Raw genomic sequence first — 19357 nt, 5'->3', positions numbered from 1 at the left:
CATCTCATTTTAACACCTGCTGAGCAGCTCCAGAACACCCAGTTCTTTTGGTCCTGGAGGAAACAAAGCGACCGGATCTAAACTCTACAGGTGGAGGGAATAACAGGATGATCTGGTTCTGATGGATCCTGTCAGCAGAAACACTCAGTTCCTCAACAGGAACGATGAGAACCAGCTGTGATGTTAGATCAGAATGGCTCCACAACGTCTCCAGAAGGTCTGCAGCTCATCTAAAGGTGGTTCTGGAGGCTAGAAGTCAGCGAATAGGGTCCAAGGAAGGAGAACCTGATCCATGACTCACCTGTCTGGTCTGAAGGACTCACATTTTAGTCATAAAAAATAAAATGGCGTTAAACATCTCCAACCGACCAAAGTGACGTCTCCAGATGTCTGGTTAGGTCAACAGCTGCAGCAATCAATCGATAAGTTGTCAATGATTCTGATCGTTTCCAAGGAAGAAGAACCTGATCCATGAGTCACCTCAACAGAAGATCTGCTGTAGGACAAACTGATAGAAACGGTCAGAACTAAAAGAGACGCAAAACCATCACAAAGACACAAAACAACCTCCAAGAAATGAAAAATTACCAGAAAGAAATGTAAAACTACCTTAAAGAAATAAAAAAAGACCTTGAAAAGTCGCCAAACAACCACAAAGACACACAAAATGACCACGAACAGACACAAAAACAACCATAAAAACAAACAAAACAACCTTTAAAAAATGGAAAAATGACCTGAAAGAGACACAGCACAACCAAAATTACCACAAAAACAACACAAAACAACTATAAACACATACTTCTCATCCCTCCATCTCTTCATCCCTCCATCTCTCCATCCCTCCATCCCTCCATCTCTCCATCCCTCCATCCCTCCATCTCTTCATCCCTCCATCCCTCCATCTCTTCATCCCTCCATCTCTTCATCTCTCCATCCCTCCATCCCTCCATCCCTCCATCCCTCCATCTCTTCATCCCTCCATCCCTCCATCTCTTCATCCCTCCATCTCTTCATCTCTCCATCCCTCCATCTCTCCATCCCTCCATCTCTCCATCTCTTCATCCCTCCATCCCTCCATCCCTCCATCCCTCCATCCCTCCATCTCTCCATCCGTCCTCCCCGTCCTCATTTTTCTTCCTTGTTGTCACTCTGTTGTGTTGCTGCTCTCAGTTTGTCCTCCCTGTCCTTGACTCAACACACACCAGCTGGCACTCTGCCACACACACACACACACACACACACACACACACACACACACACACACACACACACACACACACACACACACACACAGTTGATGTCAGACACTTTGTGTGTTTTTGTTTCAGTTCATTTACATGAAAATCTTCATCAAGGTTTTTCAGAAAAAAGGATTTTTTTTAACACCGAAGAAAAAGAGCAGAAAAACCTAAGAGTGGTTTCTCCTCTGAAATATGTAAATAAAAATCAAATTCCTGTTTTATTTTCTCATATCTGGAGGTGACGTCTTCAGATCCAGTTTAATTTTGGATTTCGGAGAAGCTGGAACCAGCAGAGACAGGAAATAAACCTGGAGTTGAGAATGTTTTCCTCTCACATTATTTTATGATCCAACAGAAGCTGAGAGATTCTCAACGCTGCTCTGATTCTGATCATCGACGACAACGACAGAATTATACAACACGAGAGGAAAATTACAGCTCAGATGTTTGACTGACGGCTGGTTTGTTTCTGCTGAGATTCACTCCGAAAGTCAAGAAAACACTCTGAGTCTTCATGGTAAATATTAATCTGACGAGAAAACACTCTCAGTCTTTATGATATTAATCTGAATGAAAACTCTCTCAGGTTTAAGACGTTTCTACTGTTTGTGATTATTAGAGAAAATGCTACAACTTTTCTGAGGCTTTGTGTCCACAATCACCTGAAAAATCTTTAAAAATGGAAAATAACTCATCCAAAAAGCACTAAAATGGCTCAAAAGTGCTTCTAGTTTGTTCAAAATACTTCAATTTTTCCCAAAGTGCCTCAAAAATTAATAAAAAAGATTTAGTTTGTCCAAAATAATCAAAAACTTAGAACAGAATTTTTTCCTAAATGAGGTCAAATTTAACCACAATGACTAAAAAGAGTCTCCACAGTAACTTTAAACTTGTCCCATAAATGTTACAACCAACTGTGATCATCAGTATTATGGGATGTATCCTAGTGTGAACAGTTCAAAGTCCTACAAACAATCTTTGGTTCCCTGGAAGTGTTTCCAGTTTCTGATCATCCACCAGATAAAATTTTCAAGGCTGGTTTTGTTTTTTTGTGGTCGTTTTGTGTGTCTTTGTGGTCAATAGTACCACAGTGAATTCATAGTCCTGACAGTGAAGCCAGAGGTGGAAGTGTGGTGATATGAGGCTGGAGAAAACTTCAGAAAGTGACTTTTGGCTGAACTGTCGAGACTGTTTTTGTGTTTCTTTTGTGGTTGTTTTGAGTGTTTTTGTGGTCAGGAGCACCACAGTGAATGCACAGTCCTGACAGTGTGATGATATGAGACTGGAGAAAACTTTAACCCTCCTGTTGTCTTCATTTATGGGCACCAAAAAATATTGTTTCTTTGTCTGAAAAAATCCAAAAATTCTGCAAAGAAATTCTCCAGATTTCTGAAAATTTGCAAAACCTTCAGGAAGAAAATTCCAATAATTCCTTAAAAGTTTCCCTTAAAAATTTTATTTTAAAAAAAATCCCCCAAAATTGGCAAGAAAATTCTTGTAAATATTTTCAAAAAAATTACTAAAAATCTTCAAAAAATCCTAAAAATATCTAAAGTGATTCCATATATATCAGTAAAACTTCTCATATTTTCTTTAAAAATATTCACATAAAAAATCAACCAAAATCCAGTGAAATTCACTGGATTTTGGTTGATTTTTATGTGAATGTTCTTAAGAAACATTTTAACATTTCTTTTTTTCCACCAAAAAATGTTCAAAGATTTCCCAAAAATGTTGAAAATGTGGACATCAGAAGTTTCACTGTGAAAATATTTTTTTTCCACATTTTCAAACTTTAAAATGGGTCAATTTGACCTGCAGGACGACACGAGGGTTAAGAAGTGCATTCTGGGTAAACTTTAAGGTTGGTAGGTGGTTGGTCAGAACTATTAGAGACACTGAAAGAAGAAACCAGGATCACTGACAGACACCAATCACTCTGAAAAATAAACTTCAGCTCCTGTTTGATCACACCGTTGACATTAGCTGAATTTATGGCTTCAAATCCGGTTAACTTTATTTATACCTCATGTTTTAAACAACCAACAAGTGGTGCACATGTCATCAGAAAGCAGGACAACATCATGTAAAATCATATCTAATAAAAACCAAACAGAACAGGAAGTAAACTGCATCATGTTGAGATGGGATTTAATGTTTTATGAAGACAACCACACACAGAAATGTCCGGTGATTATTCCAGTCTCTGTTGGTTTTGCTGCAGTGATCCTGAACCGTCTTTTACTGCATTTCAGTCGTGGATTTTATTGTGAGGAGTTCTGTCAGCCTTGTTAAATTCTTCTTCTCTCTGATGAATTTTTGAAGTTCGGCCCTCGGAGCTAATTTTCATCATGAGAAACCAAACGGTTGTTTTTATCGAGACCTCGAGGCTTTTAGAAAGTTCAGCACAAAGTTCAAACCAATCCAGAGAAAGACGAGGAGGAATGAGAGAGATGATGAAACTAAATCAGAGGGAGGAACTCTGTGTTCGAGAGTTTTAGGTTTAATTCACATCCTGTTTACATAAAACTAGTTTACACACGAATTTAACGAGAAAAAAGAAACACATCAGAAGACAGACTCTTCTTACTTAATAAATCCAGTTTCTCCAGTTAGATCTTCTTCAGTAGTTTGTTTTCTCGTTCATGTTGTAGTTTTTAAGAAATTCCTTCATTCAATAGATAATTTAAGAGACATTTAACATTTTTATTATATGTTGAGCTGTAGTTGTGTATTTAAGCATATTGCCATATTACCGCGGGAAAAAATCTGCTTTAAATGTCTACCACCACCGTGCTTCATGATGATGCTGCCACCACCATGCTTCATGATGATGCTGCCACCACCGTGCTTCATGATGATGCTGCCACCACCGTGCTTCATCATGATGCTGCCACCACCGTGCTTCATCATGATGCTGCCACCACCGTGCTTCATCATGATGCTGCCACCACCGTGCTTCACATCATGATGCTGCCACCACCGTGCTTCACATCATGATGCTGCCACCACCGTGCTTCACATCATGATGCTGCCACCACCGTGCTTCACATCATGATGCTGCCACCACCGTGCTTCACATCATGATGCTGCCACCACCGTGCTTCACATCATGATGCTGCCACCACCGTGCTTCACATCATGATGCTGCCACCACCGTGCTTCATCATGATGCTGCCACCACCGTGCTTCATCATGATGCTGCCACCACCGTGCTTCATCATGATGCTGCCACCACCGTGCTTCACATCATGATGCTGCCACCACCATGCTTCACATCATGATGCTGCCACCACCATGCTTCACATCATGATGCTGCCACCACCATGCTTCACATCATGATGCCACCACCACCTACTGGTATTATTACTGGTATTATTACTGGTATTACTGCTGGTATTACTGCTGGTATTAGTGGTATTATTGCTGGTATTATTACTGGTATTATTGCTAGTGTTTTGCTGCTGAATATCTGTACAACAACCAGAGGTTCACTCCTTTAATCCGACCTCAAAGACACACACACAAACACACACAAACACACACACACACACACAAACACACACACACACACACACACACACACACACACACACACACACACACACACACACACACACACACACACACACACACACACACACACACACACACACACACACACACACACACACACACACACACACACACACACACACACACACACACACACACACACACACAGCAGAGGGTTTCCTGGTTTGTTACCAATTTCATATTAAACAAGAAAATAAATTAACAGCAGCTGTAGTGTTTGACTTTGAGAGACTAAAGTTAAATTGACTTTCCAATAGGATGGACACACACACACATACACACATTAATAGTTTTGAGTAATTTCAAGAAATTAGGTCTTAATTTTTTGTCTGACTTAGTGCCCGTTTTTTCATCATTACTCGTCTCCTGTTTTAGAAATCATTCATTTTGTTGTTTTTCATCCTATTATTCTCATCCTCCATCCTGGTTCTGTCTCGTCTCATTTTGGGTCCAGATGTCTCCTGTTTCCCGGTTCTGTCTCACCTAATTTTGTGTCCAGATGTCTCCTGGTTCCTAGTTCTGTCTCGTCTAGTTTTGTGTCCAGATGTCTTCTGGTTCCCGGTTCTGTCTCGTCTAGTTTTGTGTCCAGATGTCTCCTGGTTCCCGGTTCTGTCTCGTCTAGTTTTGTGTTCAGATGTCTCCTGGTTCCTAGTTCTGTCTCGTCTAGTTTTGGGTCCAGATGTCTCCTGGTTCCCGGTTCTGTCTCATCTAGTTTTGTGTCCAGATGTCTCCTGGTTCCCGGTTCTGTCTCGTCTAGTTTTGGGTCCAGAGGTCTCCTGGTTCCCGGTTCTGTCTCGTCTAGTTTTGTGTCCAGATGTCTCCTGGTTCCCGGTTCTGTCTCATCTAGTTTTGTGTCCAGATGTCTCCTGGTTCCCGGTTCTGTCTCGTCTAGTTTTGTGTCCAGATGTCTCCTGGTTCCCGGTTCTGTCTCATCTAGTTTTGTGTCCAGATGTCTCCTGGTTCCTAGTTCTGTCTCGTCTAGTTTTGTGTCCAGATGTCTCCTGGTTCCTAGTTCTGTTTCGTCTAGTTTTGTGTCCAGATGTCTCCTGGTTCCTAGTTCTGTCTCATCTAGTTTTGTGTCCAGATGTCTCCTGGTTCCCGGTTCTGTCTCATCTAGTTTTGTGTCCAGATGTCTCCTGGTTCCTGGTTCTGTCTCGTCTAGTTTTGTGTCCAGATGTCTCCTGGTTCCTGGTTCTGTCTCATCTAGTTTTGTGTCCAGATGTCTCCTGGTTCCCGGTTCTGTCTCATCTAGTTTTGTGTCCAGATGTCTCCTGGTTCCCGGTTCTGTCTCATCTAGTTTTGTGTCCAGATGTCTTCTGGTTCCCGGTTCTGTCTCGTCTAGTTTTGTGTCCAGATGTCTCCTGGTTCCCGGTTCTGTCTCATCTAGTTTTGGGTCCAGAGGTCTCCTGGTTCCCGGTTCTGTCTCGTCTAGTTTTGTGTCCAGATGTCTCCTGGTTCCCGGTTCTGTCTCATCTAGTTTTGTGTCCAGATGTCTCCTGGTTCCCGGTTCTGTCTCATCTAGTTTTGTGTCCAGATGTCTCCTGGTTCCCGGTTCTGTCTCGTCTAGTTTTGTGTCCAGATGTCTCCTGGTTCCCGGTTCTGTCTCGTCTAGTTTTGTGTCCAGATGTCTCCTGGTTCCCGGTTCTGTCTCGTCTAGTTTTGTGTCCAGATGTCTCCTGGTTCCCGGTTCTGTCTCGTCTAGTTTTGTGTCCAGTTGGTTCCCGGTTTTGTCTCATCTTCGTCTCGTTTGGCTGCAGAGAGATGTTTATCTGGAGGGCATCTTCTCTACACAGCAGATCTGAACTCTCTGCAGACCATCTTCTGGCCTCAGGCTGAGTTTTTTCAGAGTAGAAATGGTTTCTGTCCGTCTGCATCTCCAGAGAGCAGCAGCTGTGGACAGAAAGAAGGGAAGAATAAAACCAGAAACACACAGATTCACTCTTTATCTCCACTTATCTCCAGCCGCTGACGTCACCTCTGAAGGTTCTCAGACATTTGATGATCATGTTGGCAGCAGATTGGAGGGTCTTTAGAGATGTGATGTTCTCCTAAAGGAACTGTGAGAACCAGGAAAGCTTCATGGAACTCTGGAGACATTGAAGAAACCTGATCATTGCTGGGTTCCTGCAATGAGCTTAGAGCTAATCCTGAAGCTCTGTAGAACCAGAACAACACGAGGACAGAAAGAGATCTCAGAGATGTCTTCTCTCAGTAGGACTCAGAATGATGGAAAAATTTCCATGTTTCCAGAATTTTCCTCTCTCCTCTGCTCATCATCAGTAGCAGATGTTCCACCATGCTGGATGGATCTCCAACAACTAGAACAGTGGTTCTCAAATTTTTTCTGTCGGGTCCCCCTTCGGAGGACAAAAAACTTTCGTGCCCCCCCAATAACTTCGTGCATGTATATATATATATATATATATATATATGTAAAGATCTATATGTAAAGATCAGGGGTGTCAAACTCATTTTAGTCCAGGGACCACATAAATCCAATCTGATCTCCAGTGGGCCCCACCAGTAAAATCACAGCATAATAACCTATAAATAACCACAACTCCAACTCTTCCCCTTTGTTTTAGTTAAAAAAAAGTACATTCTGAAAATGTTCACATTTAATGAACTATCTTTTTACAAAATATTATGAACCTGAAATTTCTTAAGGAAAACAAGTTCAGTTTCAACAGTAGCCTATTATGCCTCAGTTCATCATTTACACATGCATTGTAACTGCCAGATAATAGTTTATCTACAAAAACACAAAACATTCAGTCACAGGTATCTGGAACTGAACAATCTAGTATTTTACTTCATGATCAGAACAACTTGTCAAGTTCTAGAAATTATTTTAAATTTACAGTTTTACAAATTTGCAATTTACAGTTAATGTTGTTGTAATTTTTATCATTTGTAAAGTCGTCCCACGGACCGAAATGGACCTTCTGGTGGGCCGGTTTTGGCCCACAGGCTGTATGTTTGACATTGCTAGTAAAAATAATCAGAGGAGATGAGCAGAGTACGTGACGTGATCGAGTACGCTGGTGTTCCGACTGCACATTAACGATGCGTTCTCCCGTTCTCTGGAGTCTGTACTTCGGGGTCTGAACGGCCAGTGCATATACCATAGATATATACAGAAGATCATTGTTATTAATATTTTTTTTATATCTATGGCATATACAGTCTATAGGCCAGTACAATTTCAGTATTGTTGTACGCCACGAAAAACAGGCTGACGTTAAAACAATAGTTCAGCTCATTAGTTCCGTGTTGAAGAACCTTTTCCTCCCGGTCTCCTGCGCCCCCCATGACATGCCTCTGTGCCCCCCCAGGGGGGCGCGCCCCACTATTTGAGAAACACTGCACTAGAAGATGTTTCTCCATGCTGGATGGATCTCCAACAACCTGCTCCTCTGTTCACTGTTTCTGCTGCATTCATTCATTCATTCATTCATCCAGTAGCTTTGGTTTTACTCTCAGTCTCTCTTGTCCCTGTGTTTGGTCGCTCGATGGATCTTTGGGACCATTTGGTTGCTTTGTGGTCGTTTTCTGTTTCATTTTTTACCTTTTTTGTCTCATTTTTGTTTTTTTGTGTCTCGATTTGGTCGCTCTACGTGTCTTTGGGACAGTTTTGTCCCTTTGTGGTGATTTTGTGTCTCGGTTTTCTTGTTTTCTGTCTCAGTTTTGTCATTTCATGATCATGTTGCCTCCTCATACTGCAGATATTTAACCCTTGTGTTGTCTTCGGGTCATTTTTGAACATGTTTAATAGCATAGAAAACCCCCTTAATGACCTTTTTCCAACTTGAAATTCGAGGCGTTTTCCTAAAGTGACCCCAACATTAGAAAAAAATGAAACATTGTTTTTGTTTATTTTTTCATCAAAGCTGCACATCAACAGGACATAGACGGTCTAAAAATCACAGTCACAGTGGACTAAAACACACACTCACATCACACACACCTCTAAAACCATGACACACACACACACACACACACACACACACACACACACAGAAAGGGAGGTTGAGTGTGCTACTGATTGATCTCAGAAAAAGTAAAACTTTCTTGTACAGGTGTCACATCACCCAGCAGCAACAAATCTCAAGATTTAACAATTTCAAACGAAACATTTCCTGAAAGCCTCGTTTCCTAACAGGGAATGAGTTCAGAGGCTATAAAGGAGCTGCAGATGACTTCACCACAATCTCCTCTCTTTGCTGAAGCCATGAGTGTAGTTTTCAGTTTTCAGCACCCAGCAGATCATAGCAGGTCAGATTTTTTTCACACATCCAGGAGTAACAAGGACTGTAAAACAGATCCTGTGTGCTGCATATCAGAGAAATACATTTATAAAGTCCATGCTTCACACCTGTATACTGTCTGACATATGCTAATTAGAGCTTAATATGTTCTTCATATTGTTGTTTTACATCTATTATTTCATTTTATTCTTACTATTGTTATATACCTTGTGAGTGGGAACAATGATTCAAAAGATGTCAGAAGACGAGCATTTTGCAGTGGAGTTTTGTAGTTTTCCATTCCATTGTACAGTATACACTGTTGTTTCTCTTCAAAAATGCATTTAAAGCTACTCTCTGCACATTTCTGGTACTTTCTTAGGATACAGAAGTACTATCTCTTGCTAAATAAATAATGTTTACACCTATGAAAATGGAAAATATTCTGTACAGCTGTAACCTTTTATGGATCTGATTTGGTGCATTAAAAACTATAAAAACAGGAACTGATGTTGCTCATTACTGGACTTTTAGAAAATGTAGTGGCTGATATATTCAATGCTGCATGAAAAATGTTGACTTTGACAGTTTCTGAAGTTTTTAGAAGAAGATCTAAAGTCAAACCTTCATCCTTAATCCTTGGTTTTACTTTACGTATAAATATGTTCATGTTTCTGCATGAAAATGAATTTAACGTCAGATGTTTTGTCTTGTTTTTGTTGTTTTTTGCCATTTTGTCTCATTTTTGTCATTTTGTGTCTCGCTTTTGTCCTTTTGTCTCGTTTTTGTAGTTTTGTGTCTCGCTTTTGTTGTTTGTGTCTCGTTTTTGTAGTTTTGTGTCTCGTTTTTGTCGTCTTGTCTCTCGTTTTTGTCCTTTTGTCTCGTTTCTGTTGTTTTGTGTCTTGTTTTTGTGTTTTTTGTCTTGTTTTTGTCGTTTTCTGTCTCGTTTTTCTTGTTTCGTGTCTCGTTTTTGTCATTTTCATCATTTTGTGTCTTGTTTTTGTTGTTTTGTCTCGTTTTTGTTGTTTCTTGTCTCATTTTTGTCACATTACTGGACTTTTATGAAATGTAATGGTTGATATATTTGATACTGCATGAAAAGTGTTCACTTTGACAGTTTCTGAAGTTTTTAAAGTCAAACCTTCATCCTTAATCCTTGGTTTTACTTTACGTATAAATACGCTGATGTTTCTGCATGCAGATGTATTTAATGTGAGATGCTGTTTCTTCTCCGTTAGCATCATTAGCTCCTCATGCTACATACAGGATGTTCCATTAGACAGCTAACCATGCTAACCGCTAACTGTTCCCAGCTGACCTCACTGGTTCCTCTTGTCCTGTGCCATGTGTGTGTGTTCGTCATGCCAGGCTGCATCACCGTGTGTGTGTGTGTGTGTGTGTGTGTGTGTGTGTGTGTGTGTGTGTGTGTGTGTGTGTGTGTGTGTGTGTGTGTGTGTGTGTGTGTGTGTGTGTGTGTGTGTGTGCAGCTTTGCTCGTATCAGTGTGTCCGAGTCTCACCGGTCTTCTTCTGTCCTGTCCTGTGTTTCTCTCCTCGTCCATGTTCAGCTATTGGCACCCAGCGGAGGAGGAGTCCCAGCGTCGTCGCCTCTGAGATCTTCGAGCCTCACCTGGGCAGCCACATCCTGCAGGTAGGAGGAGGGCGGAGCCTAAAGGTGGCTCTGGTCCCGCTGTGGAGACAGATGAGGCTGAGGGTTTTTCAGCTGGTTGCTTTTCTGATGGATGATTTTCATTTACTGTTGCAGCGTTGCATCACTCAATCACTCAGCAGGATCACTGTACACACACACACACACACACACACACATACAAACACATCACTCTTCATAGATTTATTTACAACTTTTAGTTTCTTTGTGAAGTTTCTTCCTACAGCTACAATCTCAGTCAAAAACACAAATCTGAGGCTGAACATGAAACGTTTCCATCATGAGAACTAAAACCTACGAGGACTTACAGCGAGATAATATTAATATTTGAAAGATACAACATAGAAATATACAGAATAGAAAACACAAACATGTGGAAAAGCTATAATGAACAAAAGGTTAAGAAAAGATTTTAAAGAAAGATTTATTTCTGTATTTCCAATGTGCAAAAAATGTGTTGCATATTTAAAATCTCAGTATAGCATTAAAAAAAACATATATATATATATATATATATATATATATATACATATATATATATATATATATATATATATATATATATATATATATATATATATATATATATATATATATATATATAACACTGATAAATATATAAACCTTATGTAATGAAATAAATCATTCTCCCTTCACGGATCAAAGCAGAGTTTCTGATTCTGGTGATTTTGAAATGAAGTCAATCTGGAGTTGCTTCACTGATTAACAGAAAAGCTGGTGCAGAGATTCATGCTCCCCAGAAGATAAACTCCTTAAACTTTATTAATCCTCTGACATCAACAGAACCAAATATTCACCTTACTGAATAAACAAAAGTCCTAAAAATCTGAGCTTTACAAAGCCAAGTTTTACAAAGTCAGGCTTATAGTGACTGAACTCATTCTGACAGTAAAGATCTGATTCTCTTAAAAACGCATCGTAGAGAAGATATTTTTTTTTAATCTAAATGCTGAAATGTTCCTTCTTGTGGCGCCACCTTCAGGTAAAACTGTGACATTTCTCACCTCAGTACTGATGAAGATCTCAGGACAAATAAGATTTCTGTTCATGATTTCTGTTTTACCGTGGTGGTTGCAGCTTCGTTGTTTCTCCCGCTGAGGCCTTTAATAAATCACAGTTTCCTACTTTGTGAACCAGAATATCACAGTCTGATATGAAATCCTGTCAAATGCCTTTTTTTCCCTTCAGAATGAGGATTTTACACCATTTTGTTATCTGAATTATTTCTTCTGATTCGCGTCTGAGCTGCTCTGAAGCTAAATTATTCCTCATAATGTACCTTTACATTATTAGCGCAGTGATTCCTCATAATTCAGACTCAGATTTTTCACCACAGCCGACTTCAATTATTCTTCAACATCCAGCTGCAGCAGCGCTAAGCTGAATTATTAAATGGAATTATGAAAGTATGATAATGACTGGGTTATCGCTCCCTGGGGTGTGTGTGTGCAGAGTGTGTGTGTCTTGTAGTTTTAATCCCTGGCATGCTCCACTCCTTATCTGTTTAACATACAGCCCAAAGGCTGAGCTTTTAACATCACAACTGGGCAGATGCGATTCCAGCGCTGATAGAGCTTCTAATCTGTGTGTGTGTGTGTGTGTGTGTGTGTGTGTGTGTGTGTGTGTGTGTGTGTGTGTGTGTGTGTGTGTTATTGGATATGCAGAATGTGTGTGTGAGACGATGCTGTAAACCTGCAGACGTGTTGCTTTCGCTGTTGGTGCACTTTCAAACATAGAAATCTAATCTGACTGAGTGTGTTTGCTTCAGTTACACCTGATTATTATTATCATGAGTCTGACACCAGCCTGCCGAGATCCACACTTTCCTAATCTCCTTCTACTTTTTTATCCCTTTATCATATTCAAGGATCCTGACAGAAGAGTCACTGGAAGATATGAAAAATTCATTACAAACCAAACAGAGCGACACAAACAAAACAGCAGGTTAAAGCTGACGGGTCATTTTATACAGAACCAACCAAATCTGAGAAAACTAAACCTCCTCAGAACATCTGGTTCTTCATCTCCAGTAATTTTATCAATGATCAGAGTTCTACCTTCAGACTGGGAATATTTCCAGAGTTCCAGGTCCTTGAAGTCCATAGAGGAGGGTCCAGATTTATCACTTTCTAATGGACTTTTCCAGAACTTCATCAGTCCAGCAGATAGAACCATGACATTTAGGAGGAGAAACACATCTGAGTTCTGGTAAAAACTGACCCCAGATCAGTTTTACATCCATCCATTGGTATTTTTTGAGTGCTAAATATTTAGACACTTGCTGCTTTCACCGAAGTTTGATTTACATGTCCACTGTTTGAGATCTAGAAATAATAGCTCAAAAAACCTCATGAACCAGGTTAGGTGATGTTTCAACGTTTCTGTTTCAGTTTGTAGTTTTTGTCTGATTGATCAGTGAGCCTAAAGTCAGCCAGGGGGCACTGTTTCAGATTGTTGTTCATGATGTTGTTCTAGACGTTGTTCAGGATGTTGTTCCAGATCATTGTTCAAGACGTTGTTCAGGACGTTGTTCTAGACGTTCAGGATGTTGTTCTAGACGTTGTTCTAGATGTTGTTCAGGACGTTGTTCTAGACATTGTTCAAGATGTTGTTCTAGACGTTGTTCAGGACGTTGTTCTAGACGTTCAGGATGTTGTTCTAGACGTTGTTCTAGATGTTGTTCAGGACGTTGTTCTAGACATTGTTCAAGACGTTGTTCTAGACGTTGTTCAGGACGTTGTTCTAGATGTTGTTCAGGACGTTGTTCTAGACATTGTTCAAGACGTTGTTCTAGACGTTGTTCAGGACGTTGTTCAGGATGTTGTTCCAGATGTTGTTCCAGATCATTGTTCAAGACGTTGTTCAGGACGTTGTTCTAGACGTTGTTCTAGATGTTGTTCAGGACGTTGTTCAGGATATTGTTCTAGACGTTGTTCAGGACGTTGTTCTAGACGTTGTTCTAGATGTTGTTCAGGACATTGTTCTAGATGTTGTTCAGGACGTTGTTCTTGATGTTCAGGACGTTGTTCTTGATGTTGTTCTAGATGTTGTTCAGGACGTTGTTCAGGATGTTGTTCTAGACGTTCTAGACATTGTTCTAGATGTTGTTCAGGACGTTGTTCTTGATGTTCAGGACGTTGTTCTTGATGTTGTTCTAGATGTTGTTCAGGACGTTGTTCAGGATGTTGTTCTAGACGTTGTTCTAGACATTGTTCTAGATGTTGTTCAGGACGTTGTTCTTGATGTTCAGGACGTTGTTCTTGATGTTGTTCTAGATGTTGTTCAGGACGTTGTTCAGGATGTCCATGTGACTCCACACTGCTTCATTGGTTCCTCACCGTCTCGCTTTAATCCTGCCGACATCCCAGCACGTTGCCGTGACGACCGCCTCTCTTCTTCCGCCGCTCTGCACATCGTGTTGTCATGTGTGAGTGTTAACACACCATGCTGAGTGTTAACACCAACACCCGACATCCCATAATGCCATGTTCTAATCCGCGGAGAGTCGCTATGACAACCGCAGCAGGCAGATCTCGGGGCTGATTGAAGCAGATGTGACATGAGAAAGGACACAAACACCTGGAGCTGATTCACCTGAACGAGAGACGAGTGTGTGGGGTGTGTTTGTGTTTCTGATTGTATAGTTGTGTGTTTGTGTGTATGGTTGTGTGTTTGTGTGTCTGGTTGTGTGTTTGTGTCAGAGGCTTAAAACCTGCAGCTGAAATCTAAAAACAGTTTTTTTCAGATTTCCTTCTTCTTGTAACTACGTCTGGTGTCTCGTTGCTTTCAGTGGATTCAGCAGAATTCTTCATTTTCTGCTCTTTTTAGTCACATTTCAGAGAAAATGCTGAACTTTCTGCTTCTTTTTTTTCATCTGACAGATTTTAAAATGCAGATTTGACACAGTGGAGGGCTGCACAGTGGCGTAGTGGTTAGCACTTTCACCTTGCAGCTAGAAGGTCCCTGGTTCGCGTCCCGGCTTTCCCGGGATCTTTCTGCATGGAGTTTGCATGTTCTCCCTGTGCATGTGTGGGTTTTCTCCGGGTACTCCGGCTTCCTCCCACAGTCCAAAAATATGCTGAGGTTAATTGATCATTCTAAATTGCCCGTAGGTGTGAATGTGTGAGTGATTGTTTGTCTATATATGTAGCCCTGTGACAGACTGGTGACCTGTCTAGGGTGTCCCCTGCCTTCACCTGAGTCAGCTGGGATAGACTCCAGCCCCCCCATGACCCTAGTGAGGATTAAGCGGTGTATAGATAATGGATGGATGGATGGATGGACACAGTGGATAAAAAAAGAAGCTTTTACAACACAGTTGTAGATTTAACCAGATGTTTACCACTACTGGATTAATCATGAAATTAGGTTTAGTTTTTAATCATTTTTTAATCTTTACTAGACTGTAATATCCTGGTTCACTAAATAGAGGCCTCAGTGGGAGAAACCACGAAGCTGCAACCACCACCAGAAAACAGAAACAAAGCATGAAGGAAAACATGAACAGAAATCTTATTTGTTCTGAGATCTTCATCAAACTGAAGCAGGAGCTGTCAGAGTTCTACCTGAAGGTGGCGCCATGAGAAAAAACATTTTAGCATTTATATAAAAAATGTTTTTTTAATCTTCTGTGCCATGTGTTTTTCTGAGATTCAGATCTTTACTGTCAGACTGTAGTATTCTGGTTCACTAAGTAGGAAACTGTGATTTATTAAAGGCTTCAGTGGGAGAAACTACGACGCTGCAACCAGCACGGGAAAACAAAACTTATTTGTTCTGAGATCTTCATCAGTATTGAAGTGAGAAATGTCAGAAAACATTTTAGTTTACGTATTTTATAAAATTTATAGTTTTTATACAATATAAAATATTTTTAGAAATATGTGTAAATATTTGCTAGATTTTTTTATTTTAAAATATTTTGATAAAATGTTAGATCCTTGAAAGTGTTACAAATTATTATAATTGTATAGTTTGGATTTTTTTAAATGTAAAAATATCTGAGAGAAATACTTTTAGATATTAGAAAAGGTTTAAATGAACAAAAAGCTCCTCAGTTTCATAAAAGAGCTTTTAAACAGACTTGAGGTGATTTTAGTTGTGGAGATGAAAACCATTCTTCTTCTATGGTGTTTATCACAGCTGACATCATCCACAGCGCCACCTTCTGGCCATATTAACACAGCTGAGTTTATTCACTTCCATAGTAACTGGAAATAAGATCTTATTTTAAAAGTTTGCCTCAGAGTTCCTTTACAGAAATGGAGTGAATTTTAGGTTAATGATGGAAATAAATGGAGCACTTTTTGCTTCTGTCGTTTAACACACGCTTAGTTCAGGAAATCACGTTTAATGTGTGTGTGTGTGTGTGTGTGTGTGTGTGTGTGTGTGTGTGTGTGTGTGTGTGTGTGTGTGTGTGTGTGTGTGTGAGTGAGTGTGTCAGCTGTGTTTCTACATCACACGTGTGTTTTGCGTGTGCTTCTTCAGAGGCCGACGTGTCGGCGGCAAATTGGCCTCATTAATCTCCCGCCTAATTGATTGTGAGAAGTTTGAGGATGACATTTTAAGAAAGCGTGGCGGACGGCACGGCGTGATTGATTCGGTTGAAACGAGGCACTAATGAATGCCAGCCAGTCGCTGAGGGGAGCAGAGCAGAGATTAGGACTCTGAGGTTGATAAGGCTTAATGAAGAGACACTCATTAAAGTGAACCACAGAGAACTGCTGCTACTAGAGGAGGAATAACCTGATCAATGCACACCTGGATCAGTTATCTATCAGTTATTAGAGCAGTTATTAATCAGTTATCAGAGGGAGTCTTTAAACAGAACGCAGAGCTGCTGCTGCTGCTACAGAGATCTACCTGATCAATGCACACCTGGACAATAATAATAATACAGCCGTGTGTTCTTCTGTAATATCTGATACTATAAAAACAAAAAACAACAAAAACGACACGAAATATTACAAAAGTGAGACACAAAGTGACAAAACATGAGGCAAAGGACATGAAACAATAAAAAGAGACAAAAAAGTTAGAAAGTGAAAAAACAATGGACTAATGACAAAAGTGAGACAAAAAGACACAAAATGATAAAAATGATATTCAAAAAAACAAATGAAACTAAACACAAGATGACAAAAAAGAGACAAAAAACACAAATGAGACAACAAGGAAACACAAAACGACAAGAACGAGAAGCAATACGGCAAAAGTCGGACAAAAAAACAACCGAAACAAGACACAGTATTACAAAAATGAGACACAAAATGACAACAAATTAGAAGCAAAATGACAAAAATGAGACAAATGACATGAAACAAAACCAAAAAGAGACAAAAAATTTGACAAAAAAGTTAAAAGATGACAAAACAATGAACAAATGAGACACAAAACCCACAAATGACAAAAATAAGACAAATTGTTACACAAACAACATAAAAAATGACAAAAAACGAAACAAAATGATAAAAATGAGGCACAAAACAACAAAAATCAGACAAAAAACAGCAAAAACAAGACAAAATTTTACAAAAATGAGACACAAAACGACAAAAAATGAGACAGATACTTGAGGAACAGATTGATCAAATTACTAATAGATTTAGAATCAACAAATTGATCACTGATCAGAAACATTTTATGTGCAGTTTGTTTCCTTTAAATCACTGCTGTAGGTTTGAAAGTTTAATTCATGGAGGAGGTTAAAGATTCTTCAGTTAAACTCGATCATCTGCTGCAGCTTTTAAAGTTTTCTGATTCTAGGAGGTTAAAATAAAGGCGATCATCTGCTGCAGCTTTGTGAAGTCGAGTTGTTGCTGATCGTCTGTTTCTTCTTTAAAGGCGCCATGTGGTGTTTGAAGATGAAGGCCGACAGACGGACCGTCATTAAAATAAAAACCACAAAGTGTAAACAGAAACAAAAAGCTTCAGAGAGTTTCTCACCTGGCAGGTAGAAGAGGAAGATACACCTGTTAGATCCAAACAAATGACAAAAGTGAGACAAAAAAAACGACAAAAAATAGACAAAAACCACAAGTGAGACAAAAAGGAAATACAATATGACAAAAATGTTAAACGAAACAACAAAAATCAGCCAAAAAACAACAAAAACAAGACGAAATGTTACAAAAATGAGAGACAAAATTACAAAAATCAGACAAAAAAGACAAACAACAAAAACAAGACAAAATATTACAAAAATGAGACCTAAAATGACAAAAATCAGCCAAAAAAGACAAAAAACAACAAAACAAGATATTAGAAAAATGAGACACCAGATTAGAGCAGATTAAATCCTGCTCTTTCCTGTCTCACCTCCACCTGGAGAACAGATGTAAGGTGCTGCCTGTTGTCACGGCGATGAGCAGGAAATTAAAGACGACAGCGACACGACGCGGCTTCCTGTCAGCCCGTCAATCAAACTGTCAGCCAATGAGTGTCAGCGCAGGTGAAAATTAGATGAGGAGACGTGACGTCCCGGTGGATTCTGGGAAAATTCCAGCCGAGACAAACACTGACAGGAAACACAGAGATCAGATCAGAGGACAAGATTCAGACGGACTCAGACAGGAAGAACTGCACAGATGACACCTGGAAAAGACAAAAAAAAACCTGTAGAAGACAACTAGAACCTGTAAAAGACAAAATCTGGAAAAGACAAAAATACCTGGAAAAGACAAAAAAAAAATACCTGGAAAAGACAAAACGTGGAAAAGACAAAAAAAACTTGTAGAAGACAAAAAAAACCCAACGGAAGACAAATAAAACCTGGAAAAACTGACACGAGACACCTGAAATCTACAGGAGACAACTAGAACTTGTAGAAGACAACTATGTGAGACACAAAACCACAAAAATAAGACACAAAACGACAAAAACAAGAGACAAAACGTCTCTCCTAATCCGACCAGGTTTTCCCCAGAAAGAGCTCCAATTGTCTATAAAGCCAACATCGTTTGCAGTACACCACGTAGACACCCAGCGGTGAAACGATGCCATACGGCTAAACATATCATCGCTGGTCAGATCTGGCAGGGGTCCAGAGAAAACTACGGAGTCCGACATGGTTTTGGCAAAGTTACACACCGATGCCACACTAATTTTGGTGACCTCCGATTGGCGTAACCGGGTGTCATTACCGATGACATGAATAACAATCTTACTGTATTTACGATTATCTTTAGCCAGCAGTTTCAAATTTGCTTCTATGTCGCCCGCTCTGGCTCCTGGGAGGCATTTTACTACGGTCGCTGGTGTCGCTAGCTTCACGTTTCTGACTACGGAGCTGCCAATGATCAGAGTTGGTTTCTCAGCGGGTGTGTCATTGAGTGGGGAAAAACGATTAGAAACGTGAAGCGGTTTGTGGTGTGCCGGGACAGCGGGCTTGAGCTTAGGAGTACGTTTCCTACGAACTGTCACCCAGCTACCCTGACTTCCCGGCTGCTCGGGAGCTGCTAGGGGACGGCTAGCAGAAGCTACACTAGCAGAAGCTACACTAGCAGCTATGCTATTGCGGTCCGCACCGGCTAAGGGGACCTGGCTAACAGCTAGCGGGGTGTTTTCCATGGTGCGGAGCCACGCTTCCAATTCAGAGAGCCTC

This window comes from Amphiprion ocellaris, chromosome 20 (assembly GCF_022539595.1).
Source record: "Amphiprion ocellaris isolate individual 3 ecotype Okinawa chromosome 20, ASM2253959v1, whole genome shotgun sequence".
In the NCBI taxonomy this organism is placed as follows: domain Eukaryota; kingdom Metazoa; phylum Chordata; class Actinopteri; family Pomacentridae; genus Amphiprion; species Amphiprion ocellaris.
This window is presented reverse-complemented; position numbering follows the sequence as displayed.